At 40.6% G+C, this 22555-nt stretch overlaps 1 protein-coding gene across 8 annotated transcripts in view; it reads right to left on the bottom strand.

The window, feature by feature from the left end:
- The window catches only part of ELF2 (E74 like ETS transcription factor 2), a 94045-nt gene extending 73711 nt beyond the window's left edge, over window positions 1–20334 (bottom strand). For 3 of the 8 annotated variants that reach the window (XM_043604032.1, XM_043604049.1, XM_043604064.1), the window contains exon 1: window positions 20036–20334. The gene's annotated coding sequence lies outside the window, so the exon portion shown is untranslated. The remainder of the gene's footprint in view (window positions 1–20035) is intronic. The other 5 variants (XM_043604040.1, XM_043604023.1, XM_043604083.1 and 2 more) reach the window with 5 other exon arrangements.
- Between the last annotated feature and the right edge of the window lie 2221 nt (window positions 20335–22555).

The following is a 22555-nucleotide window of genomic DNA, read 5'->3' as shown; positions in this document are numbered from 1 at the left end:
TGATTTAATTGATACAATCCTACAAAACAGGTATTATCAGTCCCATTTTATATTGGGGAAGACTTGAGACATGAGGAAATTCAAATAACTTATCCAAGGTCAAGCAACAGGTAAGTGAGTCACAATATCAACCTAAGTAGTAGGGCTCCAGAATCTTAAGTTTTTCTGCCTTATGATTATACAAGTATTTTTGGTTTTGTTTTACTAAAAACTATGAAAGAATCACAGAGCATCTTTCCCACCCCTCCCTGGGAGATTTTTCTATCTACTTTCTTAATTGGCTTATAACATGGGCTAATTAAAAGGCTTAAAACACGTTAAGTGGATGTTACACATATCTTGTCTACATAAGTATATTTTTTTTCTCTTTTCCAAAAAAGCGGGGGCGGGGGGGGCAGGAAGATGAATTCTTTAACTCATAAATCCTCTCATATAAATTCTATAGGCCTTAGGGAGAAAGTGACAGCATTAGAAATTTTTCTACTTTGTTCTCTTCAGGGTTGAGTTTGTTTTTAGAAAGAAATGTTGGCCTGGAATTCTGAATCATCAGCAAACAAAGATTCTCAGATATAAGCCTTATATGCTGATTCAAGTTTACCCATATTTCAAGTAAAAGAACCTGGAACCAAAGTATAAACATTTTCGTAATGCTAAATAAAAAGGCCCCTGCAAGGGCACCTGGCTGGCTCAGCAGGTGGAGCATGTGACTCTTGATCTCAGGGTTATAAATTTGAGCCCCATGCTGGGTGTAGAGATTATTTAAAAATAAAAATTTATAAATCAATCAATAAGCTCCCTGCAGAAGCAACTAGGGGAAAAGTACACCTACTCTCACTTTGAGGCCTAAACTATTTACAAGGTTACCTAATTATGCTAAGGTTTACAGCTCCCTCCTCAGGGCCTGGAACATGGGTACATATGGGCCTATAGGATGCATAATGAATGGATGTATGAACAAATGCATGCTTATTTTTATTTGAAGAACTAAATATCATCTCTTCCATTGTACCTAGGACTCTAATCACCAAGCAAAGGTAAATACACTTCGTCCCCAGAGGTTAAAACACAAATCTTTAGATTCTGCAGAGCAGAATTTCTTTTAGTCTTGCAGAGGTATATCAGGAGTCTCACAGATCTCAGCATATAGTTGTATTCATGGATATACTAAATACACCAACATACATATGCAATGTTTCTGTCCAGAGAAGCCCATCAGAGACTCAGCACCCAAAGTTTTATTGAGGGTTGCTCACATGGGCACCCTCTACCTCAGGTATACTCAAATTCTAGACCCCTAGGAGGAAAGCAGATGTTCAACATAAACCATATTGTTTGCACAAACAGTCTAGGCACAGTGAATCATCCTTATCAGTTACTGGAAACACTCTGAGAGTCAAGTTCCCAGATGTCAGCTATGAGCCAACCTTGCAAACAGACCTTTCTAAGGAGAGTAGTCTCAGACCTACTATGTTAAAGTTATTTAACTCCTTAAAGTCTCAGACTCATCTGTAAAAAAGGAAAAAAAATAACAGAAACTACTTCAGGGCTAACATGATTATTACAGTGGTATTAGTCTCCAGTATGATGGCAAGACTTCATAAAGATCACTTGATAATGATGAGGAGGACTACAGAAAGTTATAGTAATGTAAAACTTCAACTTAAATATTCTATTTAAATGCTTGGATTTAAATAGAATAGCATCTCCACTTCCAAAAATTAAGTAAAAATTCATGAAGGCGGAGTTCCTGGAACATTCTCAACTCATCCAGATTATGAAATAAAACATGAGCTTGCCCTGGAAGTTTATTTAAGCACACTATTAGAGAACGAAAAAGAAAGAGGAAACAATTCACTAATCCTTTTAAAATGAATATACTTTCTATTTCGTACTAATTATCACCTAAAATTAAGATAATCATTAAATTTAGATTTAGAATGGTATATGTTAACAGAGAATTGAGATTTATAAGGAAAACCTATTTTTTAATTCATGTATCTAAATGGTATCCACTGCAAGATTATATATAACATTACTCAAATCGGGCAGTTTGTTCATGAAAACATTGAAACTTTGGCCTTCAAGTATAGATAAGAATCCAAAAGATTCTGAGGTTTAATATTTATTCTGAAATCACTATATTATTTGCTTGTTTTATCCCCAATTCATGAATTTAACTTTTTTCTTACATTTTTAATTATTTTTTAATGTTCAGTTTTCAGACAGAAAGAGAGAGACAGAGCATGAGCAGGAGAGGGGCAGAGAGAGAGAGAGACACAGAATCTGAAGCAGACTTCAGGCTCTGAGCTGTCAGCACAGAGCCTGAAGCAGGGACTCAAACCCACGAACCGCAAGATCATGACCTGAGCCAGCGTCCAACACTCAACTGGCTGAGACGCCCAGGCATCCCTTGTCTTACATTATTTACAAAGTTTAACCCTATGTTAAACTTTCCACAATGTTCCTCTACCACAATGTTCCTCTACGTTTTCTTATTATCGCTAATTATGGCTAAGTAGAAAACTATAGACCATTATAAATTACTGGATTAGAGAAATTTTTTGGTTCTGTTCTTTGGCCAAATTTATAATCCCCAAAATAATGCAAATTAACATATGCTAACTTGGGAACCAAAACAAATTAGCTTTATTCTATTTTATTTTTTAATTTTTTAGTGCTTACTTATTTTTGAGAGAGAGAGAGACAGCGTGAGTGGAGGAGCACAGAGAGAAGGAGACAAAGAGTCCAAAGCAGGCTCCAGGCTCTGAGCTGTCAGCACAGAGCCCACGTGGGGCTTGAACCCACAAACTGCGAGATCATGACCTGAGCCGAAGTGGGACGCTCAACCGACTGAGCCACCCAGGCACCCCCACTTTATTCTATTTTAAATGAATCATATCAAGGATACTAAAGAATGTCTTTTAATTGTCCGGATTTTATCCTGTCCCAAGTCATCTTTTTGTCACCTCCCTATAATGAAGTAAAAGGTGAAGGTATTTTCTTACATGCTTGTTGCAAATCTTTCTATCCACCTTACCAACACAAACTAGAATAAAAGCTCCATTAGAGCTGAGCCATAGCTATTTTAATCAGCATCGCATATATATCTCTCAGAAATAGTGCGTAGCACATAATAGACAACAATTTTAACTCCCAACTCAACTTTTCTTGTTCTTGGCTTCCTTTTTCTATTTTACTATCTCTAATACATACACATATGTGCCCTTTGTTAAGCCACTTTAAATCATTTTGGGAAAAAAGTGAGCACCTTTTAACAACTATATATACAATACTGAATATAGTCAGAGTAAGTGGATAGTGATTAAAGGGGCAAAGAAATAAACATTCAGATACACACTATAAGTCAATATTAACACAAAATTAGAGTAATTTAAAAATACCTTCCAAATTATGGCATATCTGAGTTTTTTTTAATATAGTTATCTTATTTGAAATATATTTTCAATACATTTTCAATACAGTAAAACCTTGTTTTGGAGCATAATTCATTCCGGAAACATGCTTGTAATCCAAAGCACTTGTATACCAAAGCAAATTTCCCATAAGAAATAATGGAAATTCAGATGATTCGTTCCATAACCCAGAACTATTCATATAAAAATGATGATACTGTAATATAAAACAATAAAGAAAACACAAAACATAAAAAAAAATAATAAACAGATTAACCTGCACTTACCCTTGAAAATCTTTGTGGCTGGTGCAAGGGAGACAAGAGAGGAGGGCTACTGTGTAGGACAACTTTCACTGCTATCACTAATGGAATCACTGCTATCTATTGGCTCAGTGGAATCTTTTTCTGCATGGGGGCCATTGTATACACTCACATGGATGTTGACTACGGTGCAGTATTAATAAACCCTGGTCATACACTGTATTTAATGTAACTGGCAATAAGGCAGCAGAGGACAGGTTCTATATCTGCAGGCAGCCTGACCTAGAATGAAGCAAAGTATTCCCAAGCTTACTCTTGTATGGGAAAGCAAAGGACTGTCCATAGGTGCTTTGAAATGACAAAAAAATACACGAGTGCCAATTGTGGGCACCTTCCAACATTCTGAAAAATCACTGATTTCTACCAAACACCATGGCCTGAGACTGAAGCATCTGAACACGGCAGACAATCACCCACAATTCTGCAGTGAGAGAGAGAGAGAGAGAGAGAGAGAGAGAGAGAGAGAGAGAGCAAGCAAGGGAGGGACACAGAGAGAGAGAGGGAGAGAAAGAGAGAGAGAAGAAACATTGGCTCAGTTGTGATCACGTGATGTTCGGCGTCCCGTACTACTCCTATTGCAAGACATCGCTTGTTTATCAAGTTAAAATTTATCAGAAACATTTGTTCATCTTGCAGAACACTCGTAGAACAAGTTACTCACAATCCAAAGTTTTACTGTACTAAAAATGTGTATCTTAAATATTACAGAAAAGTGCATTTTAAATATCAAAAAATACATGACAATTATAAAGGGAAATATTAGAGATATTGAAAGTTACTATTCACTTTATAAAAACTATAGCTCACTTTTTTTTTAATAACCAATAGTGGTACTTTGAAGAGGTAGTTTATCTTCAAAAATGTCATTCACATAAAACTTTGGAGGACTATACTCCACACTGTTTAATCTGAAGTAATTTGAGGTCATAATTATTTTGTGTTAATATTAGTTAGCCAAACAAAAATAATTGACTGTTTTTGCTAGTGAAGTAGGGGGGGAAAGTTATATACCGAATTATTTAGAAAGTCAGTCATCAAACAACTAACTACATCATGTTATCTGTATATTTTTTGCCTATAATTATGAATAGTTGAAAGTCTAATTTTATAATACTAACAAGAATTAATTAAAATTGTTATCATAAGAATGCCTGCCATTGCTATAACTGTATTACAAATTTAAAGTTTCATAGATATGGTATTTTATTTTAGTTTTAGGTAGCTAAATTTCAACTAAGAAACATCTGGAAAGTTATTTTCCCTGCTGTTCTTTATGAAGCTAAAATCATTTAGAGAAAATTCTACATATGTTTACTCACACTCAAAAACTGTTAAAGAATAAAGTTACAACCAGGCTGTCAATTAACTCCTTGGTCCAGAATGAAGGTCACTGAAGTATTTCTCCAGTGGGTTCCCACCACATGTAGAAAAAAAAACCTAGGGGCACCTGTGTGGCTCAGTTAGTTAAACGTCTGACTTTGGGTTTTGGCTCAGGTCATGATTTCACTGTTTATGAGTTCGAGCCCTGGGTCAGACTCTGCACTGCCAGTGCTTGGGATTCTCTCTCTTTCTCTCTCTCTCTGACCCTTCCCCGATAACCAGCTTGCTCTCTCTCTCTCAAAATAAATAAATAAACTTAAAAAAAAAAAAAAAAGGAAAAAATCTAAACTCAACATGGTCTATGTAAAGATCAACCCAGGGCTAGCCCACCCCAATTCTCTGACCTCATTCATCTCTCATCTCTTCTTCACTGGCTTGCTGAGCTCCAACTACAGTGGCCCTGTTCCTGTAACACACCAAGCTTAAGCACCTCCTATTCTCAGATTACAGCTTCTTTCAGATCATCCACAGACAGAATCTTCCTCACTTATCATGCAGATATCACCTCAAGTCCCACCCCTTCACAAAGACATTTCCATCATGATTCCCCCCTTCCAATTATATTCCAATTCCATGTAGCTTCCCTATCAGTCTCTATTTGATATCACATTACCCTATTTTGTTTCTTCATTATATTTATAAAAATTATCCTAAAATTATGCTATTCGTTTATATGTCTTTGCTTCTTGTATTTTTTGGTGTTTTTTTTTTGTTTGTTTTTGAGAGAAACAGCGTGCACACGAGCAAGGAAGGAGCACAGTGAGAGGGAGAGAGAGAATCTTAAGCAGGCCCCGTGCCCAGCACGGTGCCCAACATGGGGCTCTATGTTACAACTCTGAGATCATGACCTGAGACCAAATCAAGAGTTAGATGCTTAACCAACTGAGCCACCCAGGTGCCCCCCCCTTTTGTTGTTTATATGTTTAATGCTTGTCTCCTCCACTAAAATGTAAGTTCCATAAGAACAAGTACTGCATTTATCTTGTTTACTGCAATCTTTCAAGGACCTAAAATGAATTAATATTATTATTATTAAATGTGCTGGCTGATAGGAACATTTTGATGTTTTGTAACCATTCTCACACATATCACTCTTTTAGGCTTCTTCCATTTTTTTCTACCCATTAGTACTTAACCATGAGAGAACTGGTTAACTATAAAAAATATGGACAAGCAAATATATGTTATACTGTATAATCGTTCAGAAACTGAGCCAAGGTTTCAGATAACGGCATATCTTTCCAATTGTACACTGATCCTACATATCAATAAACATTAGTAATTTTAAGTAAATTGTTAGTTATGTTTAAATAAAAACTATCAGATGAAATTTAGCATTTATGAGCAATTACATTCACGCACATCATGAAATATAGATGAGAATTATTGAACATAATTTAGAAATACAACAAATATTTTAGGATTTAACACACAGTTTAGATATCATCTTCTATCTAAAATTTAATTTTATCTGCAATTAAAGAAACCAAGTTTAAAGAATTAAAGGAGAGGATGACAACTGTAACTCAAAAAATGAGCAATCTCAATAAAGATACAGGCACTATTTTAAAAAATAGGAAAATATGGAAATTCTGGAGATGAAAAGTATAATTCAAGAGTTGGAAACTACAACCAAAATTAAAAATTCACTAACAGAGCTCAATAGCAGATTTGAGATGACAGAAGAGTCCGTGAACTTGGAGATATATTAATAGAAATTACCAATTCTGAAGAACAGAAAAAAAGAATAAAAAAAAAAATGAACAGAGCCTCTGAGATTTATGGGACACCATCAAGCACCAACCTACGTGTAATGCGAGGTCCAAAAAGGAACAGAGAAGGAGAACAGAAAAAATATTTGAAGAAATTATGGTCAAAACTTACTAAACTTTTGAAAAAATATTCATCCATAGATTCAAGCTTAATGAATCCAAAGCAGAATAAACACAAAGAGATCCACACCTAGACATACCATTATTGAAAGCCAACGACAGAGAAAGTCTTGACAGCACAGAAAGAATAACTCATTGTAAACAATTGAGGTCAGAAAGCAAGAGACAACATATTCAAGGTGCTGAATGAAAAAATTTCTGTAACAAAGAATTCTATGTCCAGCAAAACTATTCCTCAAAAATAAGGGCAAAAACAGGGGCATCTGGGAGGCTCAGTTGGTTAAGTGGTCGACTTCAGCTCAGGTCATGATCTCACAGTCTGTGGGTTCGAGCCCTGCATCAGGCTCTGTGCTGACAACTCAGAGCCTGTAGCCAACTTCAGATTCTGTGTCGCCTTCTCTCTCCCTACCCCTCCTCCCCTGCTCGTTCTCTCTCTCTCTCTCAAAAATAAACATTAAACTAATAATAATAAAATAAAGGCAAAATAAAAACAATCCCAAAAAACAAAGATTAAAATAATTCATTTATGACAAACCTGCTTATGAGAAATCTTAAAAGTCCATCCGACTGAAAGAAAATAACCAGCCCATAACCCAACTACACAAAAAGAAATAAGGAGCACCATAAAAGTCAACATATGTGTTAAGTATAAAAGACTACGTAAGCATTTTTTTCCTCTTTTACTTGTTGTAAAACACATACAATTGCATAAAGAATATAAAGTGGTCCAGTTGGGCTTCTAACATATAAAAACTTAATATGTATGATAATACCACCAGATAGGCTAGGGGAGGAAATGGAGCAAAGTTTCTATATTTTACCATAATTAAATTGGTTAATCTGAAGTACAGTGTGACAAAGATACATACTGTATTCCCTAGAGCAAAGAAAATAATCCCAAAAATCTAGTTAAAACACTAACAAAGGAATTCAAATGATACTCTGGAAAATATCCACTAACTCCAGAAGAAAAAGATGAACAAAGAAATAAAAAAGAAATGAGACATATGATTGCAGATATAAATCCGACTATCAATGATTATATAAAATGTGAACAGAGTAAACCCTCCAATCAAAAGGCAGAAATGAAAAAAACAAAAGCAGAAATGATCACACTACTTAAAAAAACAAAGCATTTTAACTACATGCTGTCTGTAAGATACACTTTAGACTCAAAACACAAATGGGTTGAAAACCGAAGTATAGAAAAAAATCTGCAACACAAACAGTAAGTATAAGAGAGCTGGAGTGGCTCCACCAATACCAGATGAAATACAACTAGACAAAGAGGAATCTTTCATAATGATAAAAGGTCTTCTTAACAGCAGTGCCCCCAAAACATGAAGCAAAAATTGACAGAACTGAAAGGAAAAATAGACACTCCAGTAATAATAGGGCTTTTAATCTCTCTCTCAATAATTGATAGTATGGCTAGACAGAAAATCAGCACAGACATTGAAGGCTTGAAAACTATCACCCAACTTGACCTGTCACCTACAAAACATTCCGCCCAACAACAGCAGAACACATATTCTTTTCTAGCACACAGGGAACATTTTTCAGAAAGGATTACATACTAGGCCATAAAAATGTCTCAAAAAATTTAAAATGAGAAAATCATACAAAGTATGTTCTACTACTACAGGGGAATTAAATAAAAAATCAAGAACAATGTAATTTGGGGAATCCCCAAATAATTGGAAATCAAATAATACATTTCTAAATAACCCAGAAGTCAAGACATCACAAGAAATTTAAAAATATTTAGAAGTGAATACAAATTTTAAAACGCAGAAATTTAAAAATGTACAGGATGCAGCTACCCCAGTGTTTGAAAGGAAATTTACAGCTTTAAATGCCTGCTCAGTAAATTAGACCTCAAATCAGTAACATACACTTCTACCTTAAGAAGCTAGAAAAAGGCACACTAAGCCCAAAATAAGCAGAATGATGAAAATTATAAAAATTAAATAGAAAGCAGTGAAATAGAAAGCAGAAAATGGAAAAAAATCAATTAAACCAAAACTTTTTTTGAAAGTAGCAACAAAATTGACAAACATTTAGCTAGAATGACCAAGTAAAAAAGAGAGAATACACATGCTACTAAAATTAATAATGAAAGAGGAACACCACAAACTACACTAGTAAAATTAAAAGCACATATAGGAATACTATGAACTATATGCCAAAAATGTTAAATAGCTTAGATGAAATGGACAAATCATAAGGAATACAATTACTGAAACTAACTCAAGAATAAGCAAAAAATCTGAAGAGACATATAACAAGTAAATAAATTGAATTAACAGTTTAAAATTTTTCCAGAAAAAAATCCAGGCCCAGATGCTTTCACTGGTCAATTCTATCAAATGTATTCAAGGGGGTAATAATAACCAATCATGCACACACTCTTACAGAAAATCAAAGAAGAAACACCTCTCAATTCATTCTGAGGCTAGTACTACTATGTCACAAAATCCAAAGACATCCCAAGGAAAAAAAACTATAGACCAGTATCTTCCACAAATATCGACACAAAAATGTTCAACTAAACATTAGCAAACCAAAGCCAGCAACATATAGTAAGAATTATATACCATGACAAAGTGAGATTTATCCTAGGACTAAGGTTGCTTTAGTATCTGAGAATCAATTAATATAATACACCATATTAATGGAATAAAAGACAGAAACCACACGATCATCTCAGACACTAAGGTGACCAACCATACTAGTTTGTCCAGAACGGAGGGGTTTCCCAAGATGAAGGAATTTCAGTGCTAAAACCAGAACGGTCTTAGGCAAAAGGTGACAGTTGGTCATGCTAACAGATGAAGAAAAAGCATTTGACAAAATCCCATAACCATTCATGATAAAAATCAGGAACAAACTGGGATTAAAAGGAATCCCTTACCAAATGTAGAGATCTGCTATACAACATTGTGCCTACAGTAAACAATACTGTACTGTATGCTTAAAAAGTTTAGAAAATAGATCTCATGTTAAGTGTTCTTACCAAAAGGAAATAAAAATTTAAGTATAAGATTTATGCACTGATACTATAAAATATCACTGAGAAAAATTAAAGATCGTTAAATCAAGAGAAATTTTCAAGTTCATATACTAGAAAACTCAATATTACAAGATTTGCAACTCTCCTCCAACTGATCCACAGATCCAGTGCATTCTCATCAAAATTCCAAGCCTGTTTTGCAGACATTAACAAGCTGATTCTAAAATTTTTTTAAATTTTATTTAAGTCAAAGTTAGTTACCATATAGTGTAATAATAATTTTAGGATCAGAATTTAGTGATTCATCACTTACATATTAACATGCAGTGCTCATCCCAAGTGCCTTCTTTAGTACCCATCCCCATTTAGCCCATCCCCCCAACCACCTCCTCTCCAGCAATGCTTAATTTGTTCTCTGTATGTAAGAGTTCTCTTAGAGTTTGCCTCCCTCTGTTTTATCTTATTGTTCCTTCCCTTCCCCTTATGTTCTTTTATTTCTTAAATTCCACATACAAATTAAATCATATGATATCTGTCTTTCTCTGACTGACTTATTTCACTTAGCATAATACCCTCCAGTTCCATCAGTGTTGTTGAAAATGGCAAGATTTCATTCTTTTTAATTGCTGAGTAATATTCCAGTGTGTGTGTGTGTGTGTGTGTGTGTGTGTGTGTGTGTGTGTGTGTACCACATCTTCTTTATCCATTCATCAGTTATATGGACATTTGGGCTCTTTCCACAATATGATCCTAAAATTTGTATAGAGGGCCTAGAAGAGCCATAACTTTTAAAAAGAAGAAAAGGGGGCGTCTGGGTGGCTCAGTCGGTTAAGCAGCCGACTTTGGCTCAGGTCATGATCTCACAGTGAGTTCAAGCCCCGCGTCAGGTTCTGTGCTGACAGCTCAGAGCCTGGAGCCTGTTTCGGATTCTGTGTCTCCCTCTCTCTGACCGCCTCCCCCCCCCCCCCCCGCCCCGTTCATGCTCTGTCTCTCTCTGTCTCAAAAATAAATAAACGTTAAAAACAAAAATTTTAAAAAAATAAAAATAAAAAGAAGAAAAGAAGAACAAAATTGGAGGGCTTATACTACCTGGTTTCATAAGTTACCATAGAGCACAAAAATCAAATCACAGTAGTAAAAACATAAAGATAGACATATAGAGGGGCGCGTGGGTGGCTCAGTTGGTTGAGCATCCTACTCTTGGTTTTGGCTCAGGTCATGGTCTCATGGTGTGTGGGTTTGAGCCCCGCATCCGGCTCTGTGCTGACAGTGTGGAGCCTGTTTGGGATTCTCTCTTTCTCCCTTTCTCTCTGTTCCTCCCCAACTCATGCTCTCTCTCTCTCTCTCTCAAAAATAAATAAACTTAAAAAGCTGTAAAAATTTAAAAATAAATTTTAAAAAAAGACAGACATAGATAATGGAACAGAATTGAGTGCCACATTTATAATCAGTGGAGAAATGATATTTTTTCAACATAGATATGTTGTCTTTTCTTTTTTTTTTTTTTTTTTTTTAATTTTTTTTTTTCAACGTTTTTTATTTATTTTTGGGACAGAGAGAGACAGAGCATGAACGGGGGAGGGGCAGAGAGAGAGGGAGACACAGAATCGGAAACAGGCTCCAGGCTCTGAGCCATCAGCCCAGAGCCTGACGCGGGGCTCGAACTCCCGGACCGCGAGATCGTGACCTGGCTGAAGTCGGACGCTTAACCGACTGCGCCACCCAGGCGCCCCGATATGTTGTCTTTTCAACAAACTGTGCTAAGAGAATCCAAATACAACAGATGAATTTAGACCCTTCATGCCATACATAAAAATTAACTGAAAACAGATCCAAAATCTAAGAGCAAAAATTATAAAAGATCTAGAAGAAAACAAAAGAGAAAATCCTCAGTATCTTGGATTAGGCAAAGAGTTCTTACAACAAAAGAATGATCTATAGGGGCACGTGGGTGGCTCAGTCAGTTAAGCGTCTGACTTCAGCTAAGGTCATGATCTCACAGCTTGTGGGTTTGAGCCCCATGTCGCACTCTGTGCTGACAGCTCAGAGCCTGGATGGAGCCTGCTTCGGACTCTGTGTCTCCCTCTCTCTCTGCCCCTACCTCTCCCTCTCTCTCTCTCTCTCAAAAAACTAATAAACATTAAAAAAAATTTTTTTTAATGATCTATAAAAGAAAAAACGTGGGAAATTAAACTCCATCAAAATTAAAATTTGGGGGAAGGGGGCTCCTGGCTGGCTCAGTCAGTAGAGCATATGACTCTTGACTGTGAGGTCATGAGTTCAAGCCCCACAATGGGCCTAGAGCTTACTTAAAGAATAAAAACTCTAGGGGTACCTGGGTGGCTCAGTCAGTTGAGTGTCTGACTTCAGCTCAGTTTATCATCTCGCGGTTTGTGGGTTCGGGCCCCATGTCAGGCTTTGTGCTGACAGCATGGAGCCTGCTTCAGATTCTCTGTCTCCATCTCTTTCTGCCCCTCTCCTGCTCTCTCTCTCTCTCTCAAAAATGAACATTAAAAATCTGAAAAAATTAAAAAATTAAAACTCTAAAAAAAAAGTTTAATTATTACACTTCAAAGGCCTCCAATAAAAAAATGAAAAGACAAGCCACAGACGAGGAGAAAATATGTGCAAATCATGTATCTAATAAAGGACTTGCATCCAGAATATATAACTTTTACAACTCTATAATAAAATTTTTTAAAAACAGGCAAAAGATTTGAATGGTTATTTCAACAAAAGGGATATATGAATGAATAATTACATGAAATGCTCAATGCCTTGAGTCTTTAAGAAAATGTGAATTTAAACCACAATAAGTTAACCACTTCATACCTACTAGAATAGCTATAACAAAAAAGACAGACAATAACTAGTGTTGACAAGGATGTGAAGAAACTGGAACTCTTACGCTGCTGTTAGAAACATAAACATATGGCCACTTTAGAAAACAGTTTGGCAGGTTCTTAAACAGTTAAATAGATAAGCCAGCAATTCTATTCCTAGTATCTACCCAAGAGAATGAAAGCATATATTCACATAAAGACTTGTATTCAAATGTTCAAGCTGCATTATTTGCAACAGTCAAAACTGGAAACCATCCAAATGCCTACCAACTGGTCAATAATAAACAAGATGTGGTATATCCATACAGTAGAATACTATTCAGCAATAAAAAGGAACAAAATACTGGTACATGCTACAATATTGATAAACGCCAAAAAACATTATGCTAAGTGAAAGAAGCCTGATGTTTCTTGTGTGATTCCATTCCTATGAACTACCCAGAAAAGGCAAATCTATAGAGACAAAACACAAGTCAGTGGTTGCCTGGGATGGGGGTGGGGGATTGAGGGTAAATGCAAACAGACTAGAAGTAATTTTGGGGAGGGGACAAAAATGTTCTGAAACTGGCTTGTAAGCTTAAACCAGTCCTGCTGTCAGTCTGTTGGAGTCAGATACTGTGCATCCCACTCAGTCCCTGCCATTGCTGTCTCCCACCATGTTGAAGATGAGCTCCACTTCTCCATCCCTAGGATAGACCACCTGGAGCTGGCCTCCCTGGCCTCCCATTGGCCCAGTGCTGAGTCCAGCAACTTCACGCATATAAAGCTCTGTCCCTGATCACCAAGCAGGACCTGGTGGCCTGAGAAGACCCTGGGCCCTCCCCCTGGCTGGCTGGGCCACCAGGCTCCCTCCCCTGATTCTGGGGAGTCCCAGGGGAGTGTCATCTCCCCAGTCCTCTCTTACAGACCTTTCTTTGCTGAATTAAAGTTTGTAAGAAGAAAGAAAGAAAGAAAGAAAGAAAGAAAGAAAGAAAGAAAGAAAGAAAGAAAGAAAGAAAGAAAGAAAGAAAGAAAGAAAGAAAAGAAAAGAAAACTGGCTTATAATGACAGTATAACAATTCTATATGTTTACTAAAAATAACTGAATTGTTTTTATGGCTGAATAATATTGCATTGTGTATATATATTTATACACTGCATTTTCTTTTTTTAATGTTTATTTATTTTGAGAAAGCGCACACGCGCACACACAAGAGACGGAAGGGCAAAGAGAGAGGAAGACAGAGAATACAAAGCAGGTCCGTGCTGTCAGCCTGATACAGGGCTCAATCTCAAGAACCGTGAGATGAAAACTTGAGCTGAAATCAAGAGTCGGGCGTCTAACTGACTGAGCCACCCAGGCACCCCTATACCACATATTCCTTATCTATTCATCAGTCGATGGACATTTGGCCTCTTTCCATAATGTGGCTATTGTTGATACTGCTGCTATAAACATTGGGGTACATGTACCCCTTCGAATCAGTATTTTTGTATCCTTTGGGTAAATACCTACTAGTGCAATTGCTGGGTAGTAGGGTAGTTCTATTTTTAACTTTTTGAGGAACCTCAAAAAGTTTTCCAGAGTGGCTGTACCAGTTTGCATTCCCACCAACAGCAAAAGAGGGTTCCTCCTTCTCTGCATCCTCACCAACATCTGTTGTTTCCTGTGTTGTTAATTTTAGCCATTCTGACAGGTGTAAGGTAGTATATCATTGTAGTTTGGGAAAAACAAATAAAAATAAAAATAAAATTAACTGAATTGTGCACTCAAAATGGATTCATTTTGGGCATTAAATAACTCAAGATACTAATTTTTTAAATTGAAGTGTAGTTGACATATTAGTTTCAAGTGTATGACATAGAAATTTAACATTTATATAGATTACAGAGCAATCATCACAATAAATCTAGCTACCATCTATCACCACCATACAAGGTTGTTACAGATTAATTATATTTCTTGTGCTCTACATTGAATATTTATGTCTTAATTTATTTTACAACTGGAAGTTGGTACCTTTTAACTCCTTCCCCTATTTTTTCCATCCCCTTGTCCCCCCTCCCCTCTGGCAACCACCAAATTGTTCTGTGTATCTATGGGCCTGTTTCTGTTTTGTTGTTCATTTGTTTTGTTGTTCATTTGATATAATATCATACAGTATTTGCCTCTGACTTATTTCACATAGTATAATACCTCCTAGATCCATTCACGTTGTTGCAAATGGCAAGATTTCACTCTTTTTTATGGTTAAGTAATATTCCACTGTCTATATACCACATCTTTATCCATTCATGTATCGATGGACACTCAGGTTGTTTCCATATCTTGCCCATACTAAGTAATGCTGCTATGAACACAGGGTGCGTATATCTTTTAAAATTAGTATTTTCATTTTCTTCAAATAACCAGAAGTGGATTTGCCGGACTGTACGATAGTCCTACTTTTATTTTGCAGAAACTCCATAGTGTTTTCCATAGTAGCTACACCATTTTGCATTCCCATGAACACTACACAAGAGCTCTCTTTCCTCCACATCCTTGCCAACCCTTGTTATTTCTTGTCTTTTTGATAGTAGCCATTCTAACATGTGTGAAGTGATATCTCATTGTTGTTTTGACCTGCATTTCCTTGATGATTAGGGATGTTGAGCACCTTTTCGTGTGTCTGTTTGCCACCTGTATGTCTTTTTGGAGAAATGTCTACTTGGGTCCTCTGCCCATTTTTTAATTGGACTTTTTAATATATTGAGTTGTAAGTTCTTTCTATATTTTGGAATACTGACCCCTTATCAGTTACATCATTTACAAGTATCATCTCCCATTTATGAGGTTGCCTTTTCATTCTGTTGATGGTCTCCTTCACTAATAGTTTCATCAGCTTTTTTTTTATTTAAAAAAATGTTTTTTAATGTTTATTTATTTTTGAGACAGAGCATGAACGAGGGAGGGGCAGAGAGAGAGGGAAACACAGAATCCAAAGCAGGCTCCGGGCTCTGAGTTGTCAGCACAGAGCCCGACGTGGGGCTCAAACCTGTCAGCCGTGAGATCGTGACCTGAGCTGAAGTCAGACGCTCAACCGACTGAGCCACCCAGGTGCCCCTTCATCAGCTTTTCAGTCTGATGTAGTCCTACTTACTTTTCTTTTGCTGCCCTTACCTGAGGAGATAGATGCAAAAAAATACTGCTCAGGCACATGTCCAAAAGCTTCCTGTTTATGTTTGCTTCCAGGATTTTTATGGTTTTTGGTTTCACATTTAAGTCTTTAATCCACTTTGAGTTTATCTTCCTATATAAGAAAGTGGTCCAGGGGCACCTGGATGGCTCAATCTGTGGAGCATTCAGCTCTTGATCTCAGGGTAATGAGTTCAGGCTTCACACTGGATGTAGAACTTACTTAAAAAATAAAAAATAGAGCACCTGGGTGCCTCAGTCGGTTAAGCATCCAACTGCAGCTCAGGTCATGATCTCACAGTTTGTGAGTTCAGGCCCCCTGTCAGGCTCTGTGCTGACAGCTCAGAGCCTGGAGCCTGCTTCGGATTCTGTGTTTCCCTCTCTCTCTGCCCCTTTCCTGCTCACACTGTCTCTGTCTCCCTCTCTCAAAAATAAAACATTTAAAAATTTTTAATTTTTTTTTTTTCTTCAAAATTTATTTATTTTTGGGACAGAGAGAGACAGAGCATGAACGGGGGAGGGGCAGAGAGAGGGGGAGACACAGAATCGGAAACAGGCTCCAGGCTCTGAGCCATCAGCCCAGAGCCTGACGCGGGGCTCGAACTCCCGGACCGCGAGATCGTGACCTGGCTGAAGTCGGACGCTTAACCGACTGCGCCACCCAGGCGCCCCAAAAAATTTAAAATTAAATAAGCAATAAAATAATAAGGTGGTCCAGTTTCATTCTTTTGCCATGTAGTTGTCGTTTTCCCAGCACCATGTACTGAAGAGACTGTCTTTTCCCTGTGGTAGCTTCTGGCCTCCCCTGCTGAAGATTAATTAACTTTATAAGCATGGGTTTGTTTCTGGACTCTACTCTGTTCTGTTGATCTAGATGTCTGTTTTTGTGCAAGTACCATACCATTTTGACTACTATAGCTTTGTAGTATAGTTTGAAATCAGGGAACAAATCTTTAGGTTTGTTCTTCTTTCACAAGACTGCTTGGGCTATATGGGGTCTTTTGTGGTTCTATACAAATTTTGGGATTATCTGTTCTACTTCTGCAAAAAAATGCCATTGGAATTTTGATAGAGATTACACTGAATCTGTAGATTGCTTTGGATAATTTGGACATTTTAACAATATTAATTCTTGTAATCCATGAGTATGGTTTATCTTTCCATTTGTTTGTATTATCTTTAATTTCTTTCATCAATGTTTTACGGTTTTCAGAGTAATGTCTTTTAACTCCTTGGTTAAATTTACTCCTTGGTATTTTATTCTTTTTAAAAAAATTTTTTTTTAATGTTTATTTTTGAGAGAGAGGGAGAGAGACAAAGAGAGCGTGCATGCATGGGGGAGGGGCAAAGAGAGAGGGAGACACAGAATCTGAAGCAGGCTCCAGGCTCCACAGTCAGCACAGAGCCTGACACAGGGCTGGAATTCACAAACCACAAGATCATGACCTGACTCAAAGTCGCTCAACTGACTGAGCCAACCAGGCACCCCAGTATCTTAATCTATTTGATGCAATTGTGAATGGGATTGTTTTCTTAATCTCTCTTTCTGATAGTTCATTATTAGTGTATGGAAATGCAACAGACTTGTACATATTAATTTTCTATGCTGTGTACATACCTAAGAGAAATGAAAACACAACCACACAAAAACTAATACAAAAACGTTCACAGTGGCATTGTTTATAATAGCTAAAAAGTGGAAACTCAAATGTCCAACTAATAGATTAATAATGTGGTACATCCATATAATAGACTATTACTCAGCAATAAAAATAATGACACATGCTACAACATGTGAACTTTGAAAACTTTATGCTAAGTGAAAGAAACCAGTCATGAAAAATCACATATTGTATGACTCCATTTATATAAAATGCCCAGAATAAGCAAATCTATAGAGACAGATGAGTGGTTGCCTAGAGCTGGGAATCTTGGGGGGGGGGGGGGGGGGGGGGGGGGGGGGGGGGGGGGGGGGGGGGGGGGGGAGGAGTAACCACTAAACCGTACAGAGCTCCTTTTCCCATAATGAAAATGTTCCAAAACTGATTATGGTGATGGTTGCACAACTCTGTGAATATATTCAAAATTACTGTACACTTTAAATTGGTGAACTGAATGGTATATGAATTATATCTCAATAAAACTGCTACAAAAAAAAAAACCACTTGGTGTACAATCTATGAGTAGGTAAAGCCATCAACACTGGTAGGACTACCACAGCCAAAGTTACCAACCTATTTATTTAGGACAAAAAAATCTCAAAGTTACAAATACCTTCCAATCATACTGATTATTTTGTAAATGAGTATACATCTGAAATGAGAAGCAATGATTAATCAAAGTAATTAGTTAAGTCACTAACCTTAAAAAATAAATTTGACATTAAATATTCAGATTTCAAATGCCCAAGATACTTCAATTTTCTACTTCATGTGTTTCCTAGGAGATAGTTCATTGACAGTCATATGAACGTCCTGCATAAACTGGATTGCCCTACATATATATGTGTATGTATACACATATATATGTAAAGTTTAATCATTCCTTAATTCCTTAAATGAAATTCAATAATTTCCAGGCTTATATAAAATCATTCTACCTTTTAAAGAGAGGAAGAAACTCTGATACGAAAATATCCAATTCTACGTTGGTAAACTGTACATTCTTCTGTGATTCTGCCACTATAGAAAGTGCATAATTTGCCTCTCCATATTGACTCATAGGTAAAAAGAAAAGCAAATCTGATTACCAAAGACAAGATTACTGTTTTATCATCACTGGATTAAAATTAAAGCCACACAGCTAAAGTAAAATGTTCAGTTTTAGAACATTTTAGTTTTAGAATGAAGAGCCCCCCCCCCCCCACCACTCATTTAAACAAGTACTAAGAACTTAAAGGCTGTTCTGCAGCTAATCTAGCTCCTAGAAAGAGAGCCCAGGATGCTGGCACATAAGAAACTGCAATCGGGATTACTCTTGGCCTTATGGAATATTTTCTCTGTCCTTTATCGACGTGGAATAAAAATGCCCAATGGAGCGGGGTCGGGGGTCGGAGGTCGGGGGGGGGGGGGGGCGCCTCGGCTACCCTGCTCTCAAAGCTGCTCAGTCAGTCAGCACCAACCCTAGCAGAGCCCTAACCGTTCCTTTCCCGCGCCCCCAAACATCCAGTAGCACGGTCCCAAGGGGACAGCTTCCCCAACAGAGGATCCAGAAGGCGGTCATTGGACGCGCGTGTTACCGAGCCCGTTTTTGTTTGGTTTAAAAAACAGATTCCTATCACAGCCAAACCTCCCTACCCCCAGGGGAATTGGGGGAAGTGGCAGCAGGGGGCCGGAGTGGAAAGTGAGAATAAAAGAAGAACCGAGTACAACCTGCCAGGCAAGCTAGCCGCGGAGAGAAGGAAAGGTAAGAGGCGGCGATAAGGCCGGACGGGGAAGGAAACTGGTTTCCAGCCCTCCACGCCACCCCGAGCGGCCCGAGCCTTCCAGGACCCGCCCCGATCTCGCTGCCCTGCCCCGGCGCCGGCCGCAGCCTCCCGCCCTACCCGACCCTCCCAGGACGCGCTTCCTCCGGAGCCGGACCCCCGCCCTGGCCTCCCCGCGGGATAAGGCGGGTCAGTTCAGTCCGCTTCTCGGCAGAGGTGACTCGCGCGGAGATGTAAACACAGCGAGACCAGCTGCGCTCGGCCCATCCCCCCCCCCCCTCCGCCGGGGTCCGTAACCTCTTCCCTCAGCCCTGCCCCGCGCCCTGTGCTCCTCGCGGGCAGGCGCGCAGCGCGCCTTCCCCTTTCTCCAAGTCCCGCTTCCCGACCGTTGCCTGGGGGCACTGAGCCCCCTTCCCCAGTTCCTAGCCGTTGTCACCGCCACAGCCTCCGGAAAACCCTCGGCAAACCCCGGAGCAAACAACACAGGCGCGGGGCGGGGGTGCGGAGGGAGGAGGAGGCACTCGGGACGGCGAGGCTTTATCGCCGCGCCCTCCGCGCTCCCTCCCACCAGCCTCGGCTGCCCGCGCTCTTACCTGCTCTCCGCGTCGCCCGGGAAGACCACGGCGTCGCTTTCCCTCCCGGCAGGGCCGAGGACTAGCACCGCCGCCGCCGCTGGCCGGGCGTCCCGAGGGAGCCGGGGCCTCCCCGGCAGCCCGAGCCGCTCCAGTGGGAGAAGAGGAAACAAAACAGCGGCGAGCCGGCCCGCGCAGCGCCCCCCGCCCGCGCCGCCCCACGGATCCCCAACCGCCGAGGCGACGGCGGCGACACAGAGCCCGGCGCGGGGAGCAATGGTGGCCCCCGCCCTCGCCCCGCTCCCGGCCCCCTCCCTCCACCCCCCGCTTCAGCTCCTCCCCCTCGGCCTCCTACCGCCGCCACCAGGACACTCGAGTCCGCCTCCCCCACCCCGCCCGCTCCGAGCGCTCCTCCCCTCCCCACGCGGCGAGGGAGCGGGGGGGGGGGGGGGGGCAGCACAGCCAGTCACCGCTGCGTCTGTCAAACCAGGGCTGGCTATTTATACCCGGCAGGGCCCCACCGGCCCCCTAACCGGCCAACCTGCTTCGGTGGCTGTCTCGACTCTCGCCCGCCCCTTATCCCCCAACTTCTACCAAACCCGCCTTCTCAGGTAAAGACTCTGGGCACTTGTCCCGCGCCCTGCTCTGGGCTCCCCCATCCCACTCTCCAACCCCGGACTGGTGCCGGAGCCCCAAGACGCGGGCAGGCGCGTGGGGGTGGCGGGGCCGCGCGTGCACCTGCAGCGCCCGCCCGCTTCTCCCAGCTGGCCGGGACCGCACGCACACACCCTCGCCACTCTCAGAAGCCTCCGCGGGCCCTGGCTGTCACTCCATCCCCAGCTCTGGACTCCCGCCCTTCTCCAGGGACTGTTTCGCACTCGGGCAGTCTGACAGTTACCGGGGGCCGGGGGCTGGAGAAACTCCTAGCCCTTTCCACTCTCCACTCAGCCTGGGCTAAGTAAAAGGTGGGGGCGCGAGCGCGCCGCCAGCCCCGCCCCGGCCCCTCCTCGGTCAGTGACGCTTGTGGCGCACCGCCCCTCCAACCTCGCGCCCTCGGCGCCGCCCGCTCCTCCTCCTCGCTCGCAGGCGCCCGGCCTTGTACACCCGCGACCCCGCCCCATTCCCAGAAATTACCACCCGCCCAACGGCCGGGCCGCGCGGCGGTTGGTGCCCGCGTTTGCTGACGGTCGGGTGGCGGGGCTCAGCGCGCAGCTGCGGAGCGCGGCGGGCGGCCCCTTGGCGCTGCCCCCCGAGCTGCGGGCGCCCGCACCAAGCCATTGTCGCTCCTCGCTCGGTCAGCTCGGTTGAGTAACTCAAGTCCGAGTATTGTTGGTGCGAGAATGCGGGAGTGTGTTGGTGCGGGGGTATTTTGGTCGCAGTGCCTAACGAATTCGAAAATGAAAACCCAGCAGTAGCTGCACGCTTCTGGTTTCCCCACTTTCACACAAAGGGGAACCTCTGAGCAGGGCACTCACGCGCCTTCAAATGCATAAAAGCCAATGACACGGTGTCCTGGACTGTCCTGCGTTTGGAGCGCCTCACTAATGATCTTTCTTACGCACAGTTAAGCCTACAAACGCAAAGTTGTGGCACAATCTATTCCCCCACCACCACGCTTCGCCGCCGCCGCATTTTCTTGTATTTGTTTCTTTAACAAAGAGCGATGACTGTCCCGGTGCGCGGAGGGACTAATTCTAGCCCTCTGTCGGGCTCCTGCAGCCCCACTCCGATAGACCTGGCGCAGTACTCGCCAGGTTCATTTCTGGGCTCCAGCCTTAGTCTTTTTGCAGTTCCAGAACCAGTCAGGAGAGAAAAGAAAACCCTAAGGAATACAAGTGATAGCTGTTCTTGAAAGTAACGTGGGAACCATGGAAATAACCTTAGAGCAGGTCTCAAATGTCAGAGGACCACAGGAGGCCCCACTCATTTGTCTTTGAAGAACCTAAGAATTTAATGATCTCTTTCTTTTTTAAAGCTATTAATGCCTTTTTATTTACTGGGGGTGCGGAGGTGGGAGTGGGATTTTTCCTTTCCTGTCTGAAAAAGCAACTCTGGTGACTCCTTCATAGATTTTTACTTTGAAATGTAGGGGGAGACTGGATAGCAAATAGGGTTAGTCAAAGAGATCTTCTGAACTCTGATGAAGTTTTATGAATTCCTGAGTTCTAAAACATGGCGACTCGGCATTCTTTTGAACTAAAGAATTCAAAACTTTAACACACACACACACACACACAAAACAACAGAATACTACAAACCTAGCACCCTTTCTAGGGCAGTATTTTTAATCTTCTATTTCCAAAAATAGGGAACCGTTGTCCACTGGATATTTGTAAGGAATTAATTATACTACTGAATGTCTATGACATTAACATGTCATATAAGGAGCATGCAAGGACAAAGCCTAATTCCTATAGTTAGGAACAGATCTCACCTGCTGGGTGAAATCATTCCAGTTTTCAGCTACCATGAGAAGAAACGTCTCTCTCCAACTGCCAATTGGAAGTAAACTGGAAAGTCCCAGGCAGATAACAATGGTAA

This window comes from Prionailurus bengalensis, chromosome B1, assembly GCF_016509475.1.
Source record: "Prionailurus bengalensis isolate Pbe53 chromosome B1, Fcat_Pben_1.1_paternal_pri, whole genome shotgun sequence".
NCBI lineage: Eukaryota > Metazoa > Chordata > Mammalia > Carnivora > Felidae > Prionailurus > Prionailurus bengalensis.
The sequence above is the reverse complement of the archived record's forward strand: the minus strand, read 5'-3'. Positions and strand labels throughout refer to the sequence as shown.